The 16,101-nt window shown below is 30.8% G+C and overlaps 1 protein-coding gene across 8 annotated transcripts in view; it reads left to right on the forward strand.

Moving 5' to 3' along the window:
- Nucleotides 1-16,101, forward strand: part of Pgant9 (polypeptide N-acetylgalactosaminyltransferase 9) — a 647,455-nt gene that overhangs the window by 472,345 nt on the left and 159,009 nt on the right. For all 8 annotated transcript variants that reach the window (XM_088226146.1, XM_088226145.1, XM_088226152.1 and 5 more), the window contains one exon: nucleotides 6,930-6,980. The gene's annotated coding sequence lies outside the window, so the exon portion shown is untranslated. The remainder of the gene's footprint in view (nucleotides 1-6,929; nucleotides 6,981-16,101) is intronic.

Genomic DNA, 16,101 nt, shown 5'->3' on the forward strand with positions numbered 1-16,101 from the left:
CCGGATTTTTCAGCATTTTATTCAAATATGCTATGGTAAAACAGAATTATATTTATATTAAATGTGAATGCGTCTGCTGAAACTAGAATTAAGCTTGTAAACTATATTTACGATTTTCAGAGCCTATCAAACTTTGAAAATGCTCTTCTGATAAAGTTTACAAAAATTACATTTATTTTGCCATCTTTCAACAGAGTTACAGGCAGAAAATTGTAAGCATTTTAATTTGTGGGTAATTGGCTTCCTTGCCTTATGTCTTCAGCAGATTTTAATCTAAATAACTTTATTTAAAAACATATGTACTTATTATAAGCTTTATTTTGTTTATTTATTTTAATATGTTTTGTAAATTCAGAATATTAAAATAACAAAATTTATATATTATTGATGGGACTTTTGTCTTAATGTCCTGTTTGTAAGTTGGGACATTGACACGTCAAATATACATTATATGCATAATAAATCGTAATAATTAGGATTAAAAATTCACAACTAAAAATACAAAAAAAAATCATAATAAACTAAAACATTTAATAATAATAATAATGTTTGGATAATTTATATAGCGCCATTTTTGTAAAAATCACCTCAAGGGCGCTGTACAATAAATAAATATCCCAACACGTCTTGCAGCTATAGAGCGCATGGACGGTTGGGATTCTAGTTCCTCGTCTCCAATTATGATATATATGAGCTAGATAACAGAACGTCTTGCAGCTACAGAGCGCATGGACAATAAGAAATCTAGCCCCTATTTACATTTTTATATTCAATTGTTTTATTTGACAATGAAGTTTAGAGTTTAAGTGATATTTTAAAAACGAAATAAAAAGCAGATTTATAAAATTAGAATTTAGATAGCAACAAGTCTTGCAGCTACTGAGCGCATGGACGGTTGAAATTTTAGACCCCATTTACTAAATTTAGATACTTGATAGTTGATAACATTTATATAATATGATAGCTAACATCACAAAAAGTCTTGCAGCTTCAAAATGCATCGACAAATGGAATTTCAACAACATAAGAATGATTTTAAAATGTTAATAATAAAAAATAATTTTAAGAAACGCAATAATAATACATTGAGCAAAGAACTAGTAAGTATGGCAATTAAGTGAACATTTAACAGTACAAAAAGTAAAATGTAAAAAAGGTAACAAAAATAGCATTCCTTAACTTATTATTAAGCTTAACAAGACAATAGACGATACCCAAACTCAAACTCGTCCCTATTTTATTTTCGTATGCAGTAAACAGGATCTATTGTCTTTTTCCTAGTAAATAACTGTAAAAACACTTGGTTCACATTTGGCTGTTCCCTGGGAGATGATAGTAGAAACGCATCTGCGTAGTGTAGAGTGTAGGTGCCAAGGAATATATCCGCTTCTTTTTAGTTTTGTTTGTTATTACGCATGTTTCCCGCCTAAAATTTCTGATTATTATTATTTTACTTTGATTAAGATGACAGATAAACTTGTGTATTATTTTTGGTATTCGAGTAATTTTACGTGATACAGGAAAAAAAGTATCATTTGTATTTTTAAATGAACATAGAGAGGTAGCACTATATCTTACAGAAATTGTTTTATAATAAATAGTTAAATTTCGGCACTTGATCTTCACAAATAAACACTGTTTTAAACAGTTTTAACAGAAGCACAGTTATAAAATCACGAAAGTTTGTGGCGTTTGAATATATTTTGGTTAGGTTAGGTTAGAACAAAGCGTTGAATATAATAACGTTTATAAAACAATGTTTTAAATTAATAATTTCACTCTTTATTTATAGCATGTCCACATCTTAGCGACTTAACTCAATGTTTATAACAATTTAACACATATTTGTGTATTTCAAACTAAAGTTGCAGAGAGGAACTATATTTCACACCCAGCCCGCACGGAGGCTGGGTGTGCATCGCAATACACATTTATTTAACGTGCACAATATTATTAATCGTAAATTTATACAAAGTGCTATTCAGCGTATTGTCTAGATGCTTATGAAGAATTTTTTTTTGGTTTAATTTTCATTTATTTATTTATTTCGACAGCTTACGCCTTTGACAAAGTATAAAATAATATCAAAAACAATTATAAAGAAACAAAATACAAAACCTGTACACAAGTGAAGAAAATATAGATACCTAAAATCAGCAGATAAAAAAAAATAACAAAAGAAAATTAAACAGGAAATTATAGCATAGGTATGTAGCAAGTTAACAATAAATAAAAAGTTTAAATATAAAAAGTATTGAAGTAAAAGAGGCGATGTATCATAGTATAAAAAGTAAAACAAGTAAAACACTTAGTAAATTTTTCATATTTAGAAAAGAAGTGATTAAAAAGTAATGATTTTTATTTGTATAAATAAATCTAAGTTTCCATATTTCTTCACTACCACGTGGAGCCGTGGAATATGTGAGTATTTAGCATAGTTTGAACTAAGAAAATCAACAGAAAAAGTAGTATTTTGTCTCGTCTCATAAAAATTCACATAATTTATTAGTTCAGGGCTGTCAAAAACATTATTTAACAACTTGAAAAGCAGCACTTAATCTGAAATTTGCCTCCTATCACTATTACGAATTTTAACTGCTTGATTAAACATTAATTTATAGTTTGGCTCTTCTATTGGAATGTTTAATTTATAATTCATGAATCTTATCTTAAACTTGTGTTGGACCTTCTCCGCACTGTGTATATGGGTAACATAATGAGGAGACCAAACTGAGGACCGATATTCTAACTGACTTCTTACTAGGGTCAGGTAAAATATTTTTAATGCATCGACAGTCTTTAACTCTCTTGTTGTGGTTTACTTCAATAATATGCATGCTTTCACTTTCAATTCATAACAGGGCTTTTGGGCTTGTGGAGTTAGAAATGCGTTATTTTTTTTTTTGTGATATGTATCTTTATATGATTAGAATTTTTTTTAAATTAAAAAATCGATATACTTGCATTGCGCCATTCAGCATACATAATATTTACTGGAAAATTAGTAGAATTATTATTGGCTAAAATATTACGAAAAAAAATTACGGAATAAGAATGCAATATAAATTTTGAAAAAACATATTTTTTAATGCCAAAATAAAAAAATCAATAAAAAAAAATCAATAATATCTACTACTACAATTACGCCATTTTCCCGCAGGAGTCAGCAATGAATGGACCACTACACACGTCAATCCTAGCATACATTTCTAGCTTCTTTCACATTCATGCATCTTGTCATACATGCCTTACGGTTCTGCCTACTTTTGACATGACACATGACCAGACTTAAGATTGATTAAGATCAAGTGTCTTAACAACTACACCACAAAGGCTGCATTTCGCTTCTGTTTAACACACTGAACCGTATTCTTCATTTCGTCCAAACACGCACCAGCACAAATGTACCTACGTATCTGTTTAGTTTAGATTGGTATGTGTTTTGCGCAAGTTTAAAAATGTTTTGTCTATAGTCGAAGAAGAATAGATTTTATAAATTAATTTTCTAAAATTTATAATATTAATTTGTCGATGATAAGTCATAAGCATCGTTAATGCTTTGATTTATATATTTTCTTTTCAAAAATGTTCTTCATCTTTCTTGTTTAACGTTCCATATTCATTAACTCCCACGGCGATAAATTCCTGTTCTAATAACATTTGGATTATCTTAAAATATTGTTTTTTGTAATATTATTAATAACATTGACTAATCTCACGATTTTATTACAAGAAAAAGTAGATGAAAAAGTTTTTTTTATTAAGTTACGTATAATTTTTTTTTTAAATTCCTTTATTTTTTTTAGAAGTTGACTTCTCTTACTAGTAATCATAGTTAGAGAAATTAAGGTTTAACCGGTAGTCGACATGTTTAAATAATTTTTGTTAGACCCTTTCTAGTCTATAAATAATAACATCATAGTAAGGTGACCAAATAGGATTGCAGTATTCTAGCTGGGGACAAACATATGTTTTATAAAGTTTTTCATATGTCTCTGCATGATTTTATGATTTTGATTTCATTATTCCCTTTCCGTACCTAATAGGGCACTACATTGGTACACTAATCGCAGCGTTTTTTGATCATTTTTTTCACGTGAAGGTAAAATGATCAGTCTTGATTCCTAGGTACCAATCCAGAGACCATGAAATACTCTAGTGTAAAAACACCCATTTAAATCAATATTTCAAATCAACCATGTCGGGAATCAAACCCGAGACCTCTTGCATGGTCGGCAAAAGCGCTGACCACTAAGCTGACAGATTATTTATACAAATATTGTCATTGTCCACTTATTGTTAATAACGCTTTACTGGAAAATGAGAATCAAGTTGAGATAGAGTAGGGTTTGAACTTTTGATATCTGACAACAGGACCACAACCCGTAGTATAATTAAATCATGTTATTGAATTACGTTAAAAGTTAATAAAAGAATTGGTTTATTTTATGGTTTAACATATAAAATAAAGATTTATCTGTTTCTTTTTTATTAACAACGCTTACAAGGGTTGACATAGATGCGCGGATAATGTTCTCAGACGCGATGCAATTTTAAAAGTGCACCATGTGACGTCAGCAGTGCAACGTCTGCGTTCCGTGACGTCAAAGATAGTTTACGACACGACTTGAAGTTGGAGACATATCCGTTTCCTCAGCGCGATAAATAATCCACTTAAAACTATGTTACTTCCAAGGTAGCACAGAGGTAAAGTTATTTAAAAGGCAGGGTTCTGAAAAAAAAATCGTTAAAAAACACAAATAATATTAAATTTTATTTCATTATTAATCTCAGCAGACGAGATTTTTTTCAAAACAAATAATTGAATTATTTTTTTAACATTTTTTTTGTGTATGTTTATGGGTGAAAATAAAATTTATACTTAATGTTTTTAAAGTATTTTTTATAATAATCATCTTCCAAGTAAAACGGGTTTTAAAGTGAGTCGGAGCAAGTACATAGACCAGATGCTTAATCACAGATGTTTATCACGTCGACCTAAAGTCCTTAACTTGCAATTTATCCATAAGAACATTCTATCGCGTCGGAATTTACCGACAAGGGCGACTATTGCAAATAAGCTCCTGAGTGCCATTTCACCCAATATTTGAAATATAAATAGTATTTTTGTCTTATTTAGTTCCCTTATGTTTGCTAATTTAAACGTAAAAAAATATATCAATAAATAAATAAAAGGTCACTCGCCCTGAGCCTTTTTTTAAGCGCGTTTAGCTTACACCCGCGTCCATAGTCATAATAAAAAGTGCATAATTATCAGTGATTAATAATTATTATGGACAGCGGACCTCCAGATTATATATATATTTTTTTAAAACATGAACAACTGTTTTTTTATTTATTTATTTATTTGGTGTTATTTTATAGAACTCTGTGTAAAAATCGTAATTTTCAAACCAAAAACTGATCTGTTTTGTTTTTAATAAAAAATCAGACAATTATTTCGCTGAATTAAGGCATTTTCAAACGAGTGTTGAAAACATGTTTGAAAATTATAAAAATTGTTCTTTTACTTATGCTTAATGGTTTTTTCTTAATTTTTTAAAGTACAATGGTATTTTTATTTATAGATTTTAAGCGTACAATGTACAAATAGGCTTCAAAAAATGATTGAAAACTAAGTCATCGACAGTAAAATAAGTATTTACAAACAACGAGTATAAAAATCACACTAATCGTACAAAACTGCCACTAATTTTATATTTTAATGACAAAATAAGTATTCAAGGCGATGTTTTTATAATTAAATTGGGTTGTAGTCCCGCGACTAGTTTTAACGACTAACTGATCAGAGATCTGAGGTTTGAGCCCTATTCTAGCAAAACATTAGTCTCATTTTTTAATAATGCTTTATTGAAATCGTTGAAAAAAGTAAATTGTTAGAATGCAAATACTTATTTTTTCGTGTTTCCCTTTATTTTCTTATTTTCCCACAAAAAGTGTTTATTGGGTAATTTGTTTTTTTTTTAAATGGATAACCCGCTAAGTCTTGATTTAGAGGCTCGCCAGCAAGTGGAAAAGATGACATATGAAAAGAGGTTATGAAAAATACACCACAACACCCAGACTAATTGAGAAAAACATATTTCTTTAATTTTTTTCTTGCAACTTGCGGGAATCAAACTCGCGACACCAGTTTCACGGTTAGCCATCTAACCAACTACGCCACAGTGCCTGTCAAGTAAATATAGTGTGCCTGTGCTAAGTAACTAATATAAATATATAAAAATACGTTTCTACTGTGTCATTGAAGACAAAAAATAAAAAAAATATCTACATTTTAAATGAAATAATAAATTTAAATATTTGTTATAAAAATTATAACTTTTTCATATTTGCTAAGATTGTATCTGATTTCCTGCGCGACGCGCAATTTCGAACGTCCTCGCTGGGGGATGGGGGTTGTTTTATGCTGAGATTCTTCCTAAATAGGATTTCAGGATAGTTTCAGGAATTCTCGTACGTGTTCATATTCACTATAATATGCTCCGGTTCCGGCAAAGCTGGAAAATTAATCTGTCACTTGGAAAACAATTTGTTTTTGAATGTTTTATTTTTGAATTTATTGTGATGTTATTTAAAATTAATTCCGCTTTAAAACATTTGTACAAGTACTTTTAATTTGTTAGTACAAGTTTTTGGTGGAAGTTTATTGTAAATTATTGAAATAAATGACAGGTGATACTTAAATTCACTAATTAGAAATAAAAATTCATTGAGTATTCCAAATTTCTGGATTTTAAAATCAGTCGTTTTTTATTTCTTTAATAAATTAATATAAACAACTCTAAAATAATTTATTTGCAATTAACGATTCAAAAATGTTACATATTTTTTATTATTTATGTCATTTAATAAAAACATTGCATCAATCTATAATTTTGAATTATCACGTTTTTTTATTGTTTCAGATTACCAACATCGGAAATATTATCAAGTTCCTGAAAATAAAAACGGATTAGGTAAGCATTGTATTTTATAAAATTTAATCCCACATAAGATGTTTTTTCATATTTGTTCAAATGATCAATATATATATATAAATATAAATATATATACATAAATCAATCAATGTCGACACTAATCTTTGGTCGAAAAAATCAAGAAAAAAAGATTATGGAAGAGAAAAAGAGTGTTTCTTGAGGCGTAATTTAAGCTGAGGTACTCTAAAAATACATTTGAAAGTAGAGTCCATCTTTGTATAGGCGTTCGAAATTTAAATCTCAAATTTGTATTATTAACATTTTCTGTTATTATTTATTTATAACTGGGTATCTGAATGATTTTTAAAGCATTTCTGTTAAACGTGGGAAAGGGGGTTATAACAGAGAAAAATATATTCTGCTCATAAACGGCAATGAAATTTGACTATTGTATGGCTATGATATCACGCTAATCTAACACAAGACTTGAAATTTCTCTCTCTTACTTTTTAAAATTATGCAGTTTTATTTTTTAAATCTTCAGATAAATTTTTTCACACAGGATTTAGAAAGTCAAATTTGTATAACTATGCTGGATTTTAATACCAATAATAATTATCCTTGTTACTCGAATAAAGAATAAATGTGACGCTAGTACAGCAATAAATCTGTATAAGAGAGAACACGAAGATAGAGCTCATAATAAAAAGGACAGAGACGCTGTTCTGTGCCCGGTGTCTGTGGGAAAATATTCAGTCGGGTATTGACAGTGATGGGAATGTACTCACGCACGTAAGATGAACGGTGTATGTTTGATTTTTAATTTATATCGCTATACCGGGGCTAAATTATTTGTTTATTTACATAAATTATGGAAAAAAAAATAATTTAAAAGTATGCTTTTTTTTCGAATATCAGATCTTTAGAATATTACATCTGTTGCTTGTGGTAACACGATGTAACATAACCGCGGTTTAAGTCAAGGAGAATTGACGGCTAAAATTTTTTTTTACTCCAAGATTCACTCATGTTCACAACGATTCGTTTCCTCCTACTGAATATAATATGATACATACATAATAGAACACGACCCCCACTGCTTTACACCGCGTCAAGTTTTAGCGCCCGCATTTATGACACCTCATTTAAAACTTTTCTTTATTTATCCTTCTCTTCCCGGGAAACTTTAACACTTACCCTTGCACAAAAATCTCGTGATTGTCATCCTCGAGCCAAGCAGAAACCACCCCTAACATCTCCCAATCTCAAAACGGATTGTCACACCGCTCGTTACTAGGAAATAAGGACGATTGTCACAAAAAAATACTACCTTTTTATCTTTTCTTCATTACCCTGGAAACGCTCGGAAGTCAGTATCATAATTTTGTTTTTGGGGTTCAGATGCATTTTAATTAGAAAAAACATTTTTTATAGCAATAATAGCTAAACATAATAATTATGTACTTTGATTTACGAAAAGTTTTTTAATATATTTATATTAAAAAGATTACCTTACACTGGCATATTTTCCTAGATTCTATTATTTTTGTCACCCTGACATAATTTTTTGTTAGGAAAATTCTAATAAATTTTATTAAGTCATTTTTTCTTCTGTAACTTTCTTAGTTAATTTTGTTGAAATAAAATATTGTACCGTTGGAAAAAATATACAAAGTGGCCACTTAAACCAGCCAATGACAGGTCATAAGCTCTGTAAATGCCAAGACTTCCATATTCTCTTCTTTAAAGTATTCTCTATTCCTGTTGTAATTTGTTAAATTCATGACTCCCGAGGGGGTGAAATCCAGTCTTTTGTCTGCAACCATTTGTTAATTTTAGAATAAGTCCGAATGTTCATAAACAACTCCTAAAAATAACCCCTTTACAATTGCTTAAGTTTGTTCAAATTTTTTTAAAAAAGGACTGGATGGAACCCTGTAGGAATGCTAATAATATTAACATATTACAACCCAGTTAAAGAAAATTTTACCAAAGGGAATTTAGAATTGTAGGCATCTAGAGGGATCATGACCTATCATTGACTAATTTTAGTGGCCATTTTACTCACTGTGTAACATTCACCGTTCTGCTTATGTTTGAACGTTTATATTCGTTTTCCACCTGTTGATGCTTGTAAAGTTAAAGACCTGAAACCGTTCTTGATGCGCGTGAGATTCATCTGATTGAATTATTTTACTTTTATACTGGGCAACGCCTGAAAATATTTTTAAAAAGTTATACTTCTTCTTGGACCAGGTGGATTTATCAATAATGTTTTCAGTTTGTCCATTTATTTGTAGACGATGCCTACACTTCTATGCTATCTTCTCTTAAATGTTATTCATCTGTGTTGTAATTTGTCAATAATTTCCTAAGTTGAGAAAATGCGGACGTTTGCACATAAGCAGAATGGTGAATGTTGGACAGTGTGTGAGGTGGCCACTAAAACCCGTCAATGACAGACCACAAGCCATGTATATACTTCGGCCTCCGTATTTTCTCGTAACGGTTTTTACTCTCAGTTGGAAGAAATTTAAATATTTTTTTATTGTTGTTTACAAAAGAATTTCGAACTTTTGTATTTTTATGTGAACCAGAACGAATTAGCAATTATTTTTTTACTTACCAAGGACATTATTCTCCTATCACTTCCAGAACCTTTAGACGCCGCGGGATTTGAAAGGGGATAGATTTCCGTCGTTTTCTGGGGCGCGAAATCCACTAATAATAAATTGGAGGTACATTATTTTTATTATTATTGCGTAGTAGAAGAAATACGGAACTGCCTTCCACTTTCCCGATCGACTTCCTACCTTGAACTTTTAAAGACGTATTTTCCCTAGAAACAGGATGTTCAAATAAAAATAATTTCTCGTCTCTCTCAATCGAATAAAGAAATGTATCTATATCATCTAAGTTTATCAGATTGCTAGGACGTTTAGATATGTATTTATACAAAATTTCTTTATGTCTCTGCTGAGTTGTTTATTTAATTCATTTTTGATAAAAACGAATAGTCTGAAATATATTAAATTGAATTTACCTTTTTTGTTTTATTTAGGTACGTCATTTGTTTTATTTACTTACGTGTTTTGATTTTTAAGGTAGTTGGTTTTATTTGGGTGCGTAACTACATAGTTTATTTTAATAAGGTACATACTTCGTTTCATTTACGTTCTTTGTTGTATTAAGGTTCTTTGTTTTATTGTGTACAAGCCTACATACTTTATTTTATTAAGGTACTTACTTCGTTTTATTTACTTACTTTGTTTTATTTGGGTGCGTAAATTATTTACGTGCTTTGTTTTATTTGGGTACGCACCTACCTTATTTTATTTTGGTTCGTACTTCATTTAATTTTCGTTCCTCGTTTTATTTAGGTACGTTGTTTGTATTATTGAGGTACTTTGTTTTATTTGGGTACGTATATACATTCTGTATTTTATTAAGATACGTTTTTTGTTTTATTTATGAACTTTGTTTTAAGCATAATATGTTTAAGACTTGTGTATAAAAATATGTAAATTGAACATTTTACAACAAAGATGGAGATGAGACATTTTAAAGAAATGAATATGGAGGTCTAGGCATTTACTGGACTCGTGATATGTTATTGCATAAGCATAAGAAAAAAATATCAATTTTTTACAGAAAATAAACAAAGAAAAAAAAAACAGAATACAGAACTTTGACTCGTGATTCAAATATTTTAACTAAGAAAAGAAAAACATTATTAGAGTATGCTGCCATAATGTAAACATGAATCAATAAATCATCGACGAGAGTCATCCACAAAATAAGGTTACAACATTATTTATGTAGGATCAAAAAAATATTGCATATAATTGAAATTCAAAGGATAATTCAAAAACATATTAAACTGTTTTTAAACGTAATTGTCGTAGAGATTAAGAAATTTCCATTTCCACCACCCCTTTGGGTGCTTCTTCATTGCTTTTTCAACCTCCTGATCATTGAAAAATCGTTTCCTACCTAAGAACTCATTAAGTTTGACTGGGTGATAGTCCAAAGACGTCAAGTCGGGTGAATAGGGGGGGTAGGTGACAACAGATCCTGTGTAACTCGCGCGGTGTGGGGCCAGGCGTTGTCATGCAGAAAGCTTACTCCCCGAGTCTTCTGCGGTTATGTATGGCTCTTATGAGTTTTTTGAGGGTATTGCAGTAAGCCTTTGAAATAATGGTAGTCCTTTTGTGCATAAAATTAACAAAAAAGACCAGAAAACTAATGCCATAACTTTTCCTGCTGAATAAGTTATTTTAAACTTCTTTCAGGATAAGGAAGATAAATGACGCTACTGAAATGATTGTCTTTTGGATTCTGGGGTGTAGTGACTAATCCACGTCTCATCCCTTGTCTTGATAGAGTCCAGAAAGTTACTTTTTTCTGAGTTAAACGATCCAAAAACGCGCGGGAGCGCGCGACGTCCTCTCCATTGGAAAAAAATACTGCGACTAAACAAAATGACCGACAAACACGCGTGAACAAATAAACTGAGCATTAGGATTCCCCTACACGTCAGGTGTGTCAGCTTTGACTGGAACTGACAGAACTTCATCGAATCTGTTATTAATTCGATTTGAATTATTGCTAACCTTAAGCTAGGGTTTCCTAGGACAGCGGTGCCCGTATTTTAACGGCCGTAGTGAACGGTGATGCGGTGGATAACCGTCGTAACGGTGACTAGAGTGTGGTTTCCTAGTAAAACGGTGTTATCAACACCATTTAACACCGTTTCACTAGGAAATCACTCTCTAGTCGACGTTACGACGGCTGTCTACCGCATCACCGTTCACTACGGCCGTTAAAATACGGGCACCGCTGTCCTAGGAAATCCTAGCTTTAGAGATCAGTTTCAGTTATATAAGTTTTTTTTTAAAATTTTTTAGTTATGTTTCTAAATCAGAACACGATGTATTTTTAGTGTCTGTATTTCCTCGTAGCTTTCCGTCAAACAACTCGTTATCGGGATGTGATTAGAACCGATCGGAGCGTGAAATGATTTTTATTCTGCGAAGTTCTGTGTACGTTATAAATATACATATATATATATGTATATATTGCAAACCGTAATGGCGCCGTGCTATCACGATACACGATGTTCATGAGACGTGGCGATATGTTGCACAAGAGTGTATCGACAACTTTAATTCCGTATTAGCCTCAACATAACGCGATATTTTTAACTCAAAATATATATTTTTTTAAACATAAGATGACTGATTTTTTCCTTTCTAGCTCCAAATATATTGGTTGCTTATTTAATGATGGTTGTCTTTCAAAAATACATGGATTTACATGTGCCACTACCTTTTGTGGACGGTACTAAAGTAAAAAGAGTAAAGAAGATCAAATATCCAGGCCATCTACTGGATGAAAACTGTGCGGACGATTGTGATGTAAGGCGCCAATATCGGGCTTATTGTACACGAGCTAATATGCTGGCACGAAGATTGTGTCAATTCTCCGTGGAAGTGAATGACAGATTTTTTAGGTTCTACGCACGCGTATGTCAGTAAACTAAGGTGAAAATACAATCAACGTTATTTAAAGGGTATAAAGGTATGCCATAACAATGGATATGGAGCCCTACACTACCCTTTCCAACATTGTAGTGCAAGCAGGATGTTTTCTGCTGCTGGACTTACTCGCGAAGGTGTACTGCTGAGGCATCGGACAAGAGGCCTCAGAGAACGGCTGGAGAAAAAAATTAACATCATAATCAGCCAATTGGAGGAATATTTTAGAGTATGGAGGTTGTAGCAGCATTGCAGCTGGACGCTTGACGCTTGACTGCCGTTCTTCTTACAGATCTGATGGCTTCCAAAAAGAATTTCAGTGCTTTTAAAAAGTTTTGTTATCATTTCAGCCAATTGATTATGTCAAATCAATTTAACACCAATCAGTAAAGAATTCAAATCCCTCTTTTTTTAATGAAGTGCATAATATTTCTTTCTGAATTACCTTCTTAAATCACAAATATGCTAAGGCTACCAGATTACAGAGAGCGCTTTCGGGAAGCTTTTTTCATTCGGCAACGAGAATTTTTTTCTATTGAAGTAGGCACCGCCGATGAAAATTGTGCCATCAGATGCGGTGTGCAGTATGTGGTTGGTAAGCTGTCGTTCTTCTCAATTTTGTTACCCATTGTACTAAATATTTTTTTAGTTGCAAATATTATTATCCTTTTTGGCTTTTTCTCAAATATTTATGATTGTTTTATATTGCTCTTTAAAAACCAAAATGTATTTACATTATTGCGTAATTCATAATCTTTAAATTATTGTAATCTAATAAAATAAATAAAACAACTTTGTTTTTAACCACTATTTTTTTATTTTTTCCGCCTACTGGTTTCAAAGCAAAAAAGCTTCTTCGTCAAGGTTTACGTAACTAATGAACTATTTCCTATTTTATTTTATCTATGTTTACTAAATAATACACGTGGATCTAGTTAAATCAAGCCTTTTTTTCCCTTAAATGATGGTAATTTAAAATACATATTTTCGAAACTAGACAGGAGTGGAATAGGAGTGGGAAAAAGATAAAATGTTTGTGGTTAAAAACAAAGTAGTTTTATTTATTTTATTGTAATGAATAACCACAAAGTTATTGCTTAAAATATAAAAAAAATAAATTAAAAATAAACTTTTTAATATATTTTACGTTAGTAATTTGTCTTTATTTGAATAACAATATACCTATCGATAGTCTAAATAATTTAAAGTGACGTAATCTTAGGACCTAAAAGTAATTAAATGTTAGTTACGTAAAACTTTGAAATATATTTTTTTGTTAGAAACAGCAAAAAAAAAACATTGTTTTTATCAAACGTATAATTATTTTATTTTTCCATTTTTCAATATCGGCGTATTAAAATGACAAAATTCAGGCACAAGCCTTAAATAATCACTCGTTTCTTATTTATTTAGTAAATTACAATGAACCTTCTAGTCTGTTGTGGTGTAAACAATGAGAATCAAATCTTTTATCAATTATCAACTAACGATTTTAATAGGGTCTTTGTTACGTTATAGACCAATAATTGATTCTTTAGATTATCATATGTTGTGAAAAAAAAAAGATTTTTTTTTTTAAATAAAGATATACGAGTACTTGAATATTTTTCCAACACTGAAAACATAATTTATTTTATTAATCATTTCAATCACGGCAATCACACATTTCAAAACATGAACAATTTGGTGACATGTTTCGATAAATATTAGTAAATACTTATATACAACATTTATGCAAGTTATATGGTGAAGATGTATAGTGCGATTTTTGTGTAAGTGTTATTAGTTTCCTAATAATGAGACAGGTACGCCTCGAAACCGGTAGACATCGAAAAGTCGGTAATAAGTCAAAAACAAATATTAACTAACATTGATTAACTTTGTGTTTAATTGATTGCACTAGTAATATTCACCGCGGCCGGCTCAACAAACTGTTCCAACAAATATCTACTCTCAGGGGTATGCTGAGATTGCTGAGAGCCACTTCGGAGCACCCTCGCCCGACTCATTAAGCTCGACTAGTTTGGAATATTTGTGTTACTTTCAACATCGGCAAATGCGAAGCTCCGGAGTTCGTATTGAAAGTTTTCTCACAATGAATTCGGAAGGGATTTGCATTTTTAAATGCTTAATCATTAAAAAATATTATTTTACCTAAGCATACCTCCAGATTAAATGATTTAAAAAAAACGTTTCGTATGCTCTGCCGAGGCTTTTCTAGTTTAAACATATAAGTATATTTATTACTTATGCTGTTTTTTAGATATTTTTAAATTATTAACAGATAAATATTTGTTTTAGAAATGAATAAACAGAACATGAACTCTGCCGTTAGCTTCTTGAAGTGACCATTTTACACATGATGTAACAATTTTCATGTTTTGCAAATGCATGATGTGCATTTAAAAAAAAAAACTTATAATTAGATAATCAAACCTAACCAAATTTAATGTATTTATAATAATACCATATCTACTACACTTCAACGAATAAACATATTTGCAGATACATTTTAAGAAATACGCATATACATAAACACACGCACTTAAAACACACTTAGAAACTTGGCTGATTTAGGTATTTTATAAGTATTCATTCATATAATTTATTTATTCAGAAGAAAAATGATAAAATGATTACGAGTTCGTATTTATTGTGTGTAAAATACCAACCAGTTTCGAAACACTACCTTCCCATCATCAAGTATTAGTTAGATGTTTTATGCCACGTCTTTCTCGGTTTTCCTCGTTTCCTGCATCCGTCAATATTTTTATCGCAAAATGTTTTATTCGTTATTTCGTTGTCCATTCACTCTTTATTTCCCAAACCAACGCAGCATCCCTTTTCTGATTCTGTCAACAATGCTTCTCTCAGCCCATACTACACGGATATCGACATTTTTAAAGACGAAATACACTTTTCACACAAATTTTCTAATAAAAATCACAATTTTTTCACCTTAAATCAAAGTAAGTTTTAAATTGATATGTCTTAACTAAAATAAATTTACTCGATATTGCAATTAATCGACCATAACGAACTCTTTTTATTACTTTTTTTTCTCGCCAAATTGGTTTCGTTTCCTGGCTGCGCCAGTCCAAATAATGGAGAACGTTGTATAGAATCGAGCAGAACTAGGGGAGGAACGCAGTGAAGGGATGGAAACCGAAACTAATTGTGAAATGGGGAATGTACCACGAGTGCCTACTTGGAAATCGCTTTGTTAAATTGAACTGTCTTTGAGGGAATTTGTTTTTTTATGACTTTCAAAAATCATTATCTTATTTTAGGCCCCGATTGTAAATAATATTACGTAAGGTACTTTTTTTATTTTCACGATTAACTCATTAATCTAAAATTCAAATACATGTCAATCTTCTTTTGATTGTTAACCAAATTAAGTATTTCAATCAGTCCTTTTTACTAAAAATGTTTGATAATTAGAATGTTTTTCAGTGTATTACCCACCTTTATATATTTTCCGAAAATATGCAGGGTCAATATGAGTTAGATAAACCTCTTCTTAATTTAAAACAGCATCAGTAAAATAAAAATATTGCTTATTCAAATGAACGTTTGTAAGCTAGGATATCTTCCAGAAGTAAAAATTTCTTCATTTTGAG

This window comes from Micrasema longulum, unplaced genomic scaffold (genome assembly GCF_059751315.1).
Source record: "Micrasema longulum isolate JH-2025_06_02 unplaced genomic scaffold, ASM5975131v1 h1tg000411l, whole genome shotgun sequence".
NCBI lineage: Eukaryota > Metazoa > Arthropoda > Insecta > Trichoptera > Brachycentridae > Micrasema > Micrasema longulum.